The 5,618-nt window shown below is 43.6% G+C and overlaps 1 protein-coding gene across 1 annotated transcript in view; it reads left to right on the top strand.

Annotated features, from left to right (window-relative positions):
* Positions 1-5,618, top strand: part of LOC148646879 (interferon-induced protein 44-like) — a 506,117-nt gene that overhangs the window by 396,913 nt on the left and 103,586 nt on the right. The window lies entirely within an intron of this gene.

Raw genomic sequence — 5,618 nt, 5'->3', positions numbered from 1 at the left:
GTACCTGTGTGTGTGCGTTGTTTGAGTTATATCGCATGGTTGGATTCTAAGGCCATTAAAGGAATCAATTTCGTGATTTACGGCTACAATTAATAATTGTCCCCGTAAATGCCCAAACCCTACAGAACTGGTGCCTCGTGAGAGCACACTACAACCTGTTACATTACAAGCCATAAAAAAGACAAGTGAGACAAGTGGCAGAGAGGTATCTTGCTCTTGCACACTGGTGCACTGTGCCTTGATGTCAGTACTGAAATAAAAGACTGATTACTTCTTTTCTCTAGCTTAGACTCTGTTGCATTCCGGTCTCCTGAAGTGGGGGACCTCACCAGTCCTTCTTCACAGAACATCAGTTACTGCTATTTTCATGACATCTGCTGTATATACAGTATGGGTAAGATGGCGCCGACACGGAAGGCTGCCATCCTGTGAGCTCCCATTCGTCCTTGTCTATTTCTTCATTTTTTTGTTGTTTTTCATACTGCTAACTGCACATACTGTTTACTCAGTGATTAGATATGACCCACAAACACTTATAGACACAAGATCGAATATTGGCACAGTTAAATCTACACCAATAATTACTGCCAACTATCTGGACTGTGGTGTCTCACCTGTACCTGTACTGGGAAGAAGATGGCGTCATAGGAAGAGGGGTAAACGGGCAGGCGTTCTGGTATGACTGAGGCAGTGCTGCAATCGTGCCCCGCTCCCAAGTATACTTCTTGCTAATGTCCAGTTACTGGACAATAAACTGGATGAACTAAGAGCAAGGCTTGCTTTCCAACAGGACATCAACTGCAACGTGTTGGCGTTCACTGAAATCTGGCTTGACCCATCTGTTCCGGACTCTGCTATACTGCCGGGAGGATTTTCTATTCACCATCAGGACAGAACAACGGATTCGGGTAAGAGCAAAGGCGGCGGGGTATGCTTCATGGTAAACAATTCCTGGCGCACAGACGTGGAGATTATTTCAGAATCATGCTCTACACATCTTGAACATCTGACAATAAAATGTCGCCCTTTCTATCTACCGAGGGAGTTCACATTGGTAGTTCTCACAGTGGTGTATATTCCACTGTTGGAAATTTCACAAAGGCACTGGATGAACTACACTGTCACCTTAACAGACACGAGAATATACATCCTGAAGGAGCATTCTGTCATGACCACCAGCCAGCAGAGATCAACGCGTAAGCGAGCTAATCAGCATCAGCAGCGGGTTACTATTAACAAGCGCCGCCGCACGAGTTAACACACCTGCAATTGCTCTACCATGCAGCACGCCGGGTTATTTATACTATTCTTACCTTCTTCCCGTTGCTCGGTATTGAGTTCACTTCTTGTTGCTCTGCCTAGCATTTCTTACCCTTTTGCCATCCTGGAATTCTGTCTACACCTTTTGCCTTCTGACTTCTGATCTCATCTCGCCCCTTGGATTGTTTGCTATCTGTGCTTATTTCGGATTTGACCCTGCAGCTCTCTTTTCAACCACGATTCTGTCTCACATTTTGGATTGTTCGCCACCAGTGCCTTTACCGGATCTCGACCTACCTTACACCTTCGGACTATGACTCAGCTCCTGGTTTTGCTCTGTTCGCTTACTTACCTCCCAACGACTCCTGCATCTGCATTGGATCCTTTTCACCTCTACAGAGCAGCGTTACACATTCATCATAGCGGGTGATTTCAATGGTGCAAACTTGAAGAAAACAATGCCTAATCTACATCAACACATCAGTTACTGCTACACATCAACTGCCCAACGCGCGGAACAAACATGTTGGACAATGTTTACACTCCCTTCTAGGATGGTTAGAAAGCCCTCCCCCGACCTCCTTTCAGCAAATCCGATCATGCCTCCATTCTGCTACTTCCCGTTTACAAGCAGAAGCTTAAACAGGAGAGGCCAGTGTTAAGAACCATTCAATGTTGGTCAGATGAATCGGATTTTATATTAAAACACTGTTTTGCTACCAGGATTACTGTTCTCAAATATCCAAATCAGAAACCATGGGTAAATGGCAAGATACGAGACAAACTTAAAGCTAGGACAGCTGCTTTCAATTCTGGCTATATGGATAGATACAAAAAATCCAGATATGACCCCAGGAAAGCTATCAAAGTAGCTAAATACAACTACAGAGTAGAATTAGAGTCATATTATCATGGCTGCAACACACGGAACATGTGGAGTGGTATACGCACCATTACAAACTACAAAATGCAACCAAGCTATATAGCACAACAGTCTGCCTCTCTTCCTGATGAGCTAAATTTGTTCTATGCTTGGTTTGAGGTTAGTAATGCAGATCCAGCCAGGAGGATTCCAAAAATCCAAGATGAAAACTCACTGATCATATCCAGAGCTGATGTGTGTAAAGTTTTTAAAAAGACCAATCCATACAAGGCTCCTAGCCCTGATGCTATCCCTGGCCGTGTTCTGAAGGCATGTGCAGACCAGCTGGCAGATGTCTTCTCGGACATATTCAATCTCTCTCTAGCTCAGTCTATAGTTCCTTCCTGCTTTAAGAAAACCACCATTGTCCCTGTTCCTAATAAACCCAGAGTCAGTTCCTTGAATGACTACCACCCCGTTGCACTCACAACAGTTATCATATAGTGCTTCGAGCAGCTGGTCAAAGCATCCATCACCTCCTCACTGCCTGAAACCCTAGACCCACTGCAATTTGCGTATTGCCAGAACAGGTCAACAGAAGATGCTATTGCCACTGCCCTCCATACCGCCCTCTCACACCTGGATATGAAAGGAACATATGTGAGAATGCTGTTTGTTGATTACAGCTCAGCATTCAATACCATAGTGCCCTCAAAGCTTGACATCAAGCTCCAGGACCTAGGACTGAACACCTCTCTTTGTAACTGGATCCTGGACTTCTTGATGGAACGTCCGCAGGTGGTTAGGGTGGGCACCAACATATCCTCTACCCTGACTCTAAACACTGGTGCCCCCCAAGGCTGTGTCCTTAGCCCTGTCCTCTACTCCTTATTTACCCATGATTGTGTCTCCAGGCATAACTCAAACTCCATCATTAAGTTTGCAGACAATACAACAGTCATCAGCCTGATCACAGATGGTGAAAAGTCTGCATACAGGGAGGAGGTTGAAACCCTGGCAACATGGTGCTAGGAGAACAACCTCTCTCTGATTATCGGTAAGACTAAGGAGATGATTGTGGATTATAGGAAACACCAGGGAGGAGATCACACACCTATCTATATCAATGGGACTTCAGTGGAGAGGGTCAGCAATTTTAAGTTCCTGGGAGTTAACATCACAGCGGAATTAACCTGGTCTCAACACGCCAATGTCGTGGTCAAAACAGCACGACAGCGCCTATTCTTTCTCCGCAGGCTAAAGGCAATTGGCATGCCATCACATATCTAGGTCAACTTCTACAGGTGCACTATTGAGAGCATCCTTACTGGTTGCATCACTGCCTGGTATGGGAACTGCTCCGCCCAGGATCGCAAAGTACTGCAGAGGGTGGTGAAGTCAGCGCAGCTCATTACCAGCTATGAGTTACCAAACATCCCGGATATCTACTCAGCTAGATGTCTTAAGAATGCCAGGTCTATTCTCAAAGACCGTGGTCATCCCAGTCACAAACTGATTTCTCTCCTACCGTCCGGTAAACAGTATCGAAGCATTCGGTCAAAGTCCAACAGATTACGGAACAGTTTCTACCTCCAGGCAATAAGACTGCTAAATAGCCAACATGCAGCTCCTTTAGCAAATCACCCATAATGGCTACATGGACATACTGTTTTCACTGTACTGTGCATACTGCACTACTTGGACATAATATATTGCATACACCATGGACACTTAGCAGCTCTAGTTTTGTCTGTGTTTATTTTATTCAATTTCCATTACATTATTATCTATTATTATGTAACCTTATTTTTTGTAACCTTTATTTTGTGATTCCCCCCCCTCACCCTGGTGAGCTCGTAGAAAAGACATTTTATTGCCAGTAACTACTGCTGTATGCTGTATTGTTGTGCATTTGATAAGTAAACTTTGATTGATTGATTGACTGATGACAGTCATGCCATTGCACTTTTTTCTGTGCAGTAGAATTTGTCATTTGAGCCTTCATACTGTGACTATTGTTTTAAACTAATAGAATAATATTTTAGTGCCTTTTTTTTTATAATTCTCAGGTGCTCAATCTCCAAGAACAACATTTTGTAACATTAGTGTTCAGAAGGTTATGTAGGAAGGACTGCAGTTTTTTAAGTGCTAATGTGAAGTAAAATTGAGATAGAAACACTTAACTCAGTCAAAACATAACATGTAGTTTAAAAACATGAACTCGCATGGTTTTGTTGAATTATTGGAAGCTGATCACGCGAGAGGAAGCAAACAAGGTACTTTATCCCTGAGCACTGCAGCAGGGCAGAGTTCCTGGTGAAGAGTACTTTACTTGGTCAACAATAACGAACCAAGTTAATTATAAGTATATTATATCTACCTGTGGCGGCGCCCATGCAGGCAGCAGCCCAGCAATCTCTCTCAAATGGATCTTTTTTCTTTTTTTTGTTGCTGTTATTGTTGTTGCTGTTCTTAGTTCTCAGTCTCTCTCTCATCAATGATCAAGTACATAACTTACGATCGACAAGACTCTTAGACATCTGAACAAGATCCGCAGGACTATCACTTAGTCTGAAAGATCTGGACTGCATCAGCTTGTACGGACTTCGCCAACAAGGCGTGGAAGCTACAGTATCACCTGAGTAAGATAACCAAGCAAGGAGGTGTCGTAAGCGATGTGAACGAAAAGGAAATTCAGTAAGCGGGCTGGGCTGACCGAACGCAACAAACACCCTTTACCAACCCTTTTACTTGCTAATGTCCGATCCCTTGACAACAAACAAAATGAACTCAGACTGAGACTCCCCACACAATGGAAAATTAAGGAATGTTATGCTTTTATTTTCACCAAAACATGGCTAACAGACAGTATTACAGACTTGGCTAAACACAATAGACGGGTTCTCTGCCTTCCGCATGGACAGAACTACAGAGTCCGGTAAAACCAGAGGTCGGCCCCCTCCTGCACTTTGGAAACTTAGACCACATCACTCTGAGTGAAACCAGTGGTCAGAACGATAAAAGTGTGTCCTGAAGGAGCTGAATCAGTCCTGCAGGACTGTTTTGAATGCACTGACTGGTATGTTTTCAATGAGGCAGCCACTCAAGGATCACACACTGACATACAGGAATATGCATCATCAGTCACTAGCTAAATCAGGAAATGTGCTAATGATGTTACACTCACAAAAGAAATAATAACTTTTCCCAACCAGAAACTGTGGATGAACAGTGAGGTTCGCATATTAATCAAAATAAGGGATGCAGCATTCAGATCAGACAATAAATCAGAACTAATTCTAAAGAATGGTATCAAAGATGCAAAAAACACACTCAAACAGGAATTAAAGGAACACTTAAGCACTAATGACCCATGGCAAGGTATACAGACCCTCACAGACTACAACAGGTAGAACATCTGTGCTTCTGTCCATGATGCCTCCCTGCCTAACGAGCTCAACAACTTTTAAGCTCGGTTTGAAGCCAGCAACACAGA

This window comes from Lepisosteus platostomus, chromosome 16 (genome assembly GCF_059453375.1).
Source record: "Lepisosteus platostomus isolate fLepPlt1 chromosome 16, fLepPlt1.hap1, whole genome shotgun sequence".
In the NCBI taxonomy this organism is placed as follows: Eukaryota; Metazoa; Chordata; class Actinopteri; order Semionotiformes; family Lepisosteidae; genus Lepisosteus; species Lepisosteus platostomus.
Note: the sequence above shows the minus strand (reverse complement) of the source record. Positions and strands in the feature narration are given on the sequence as shown.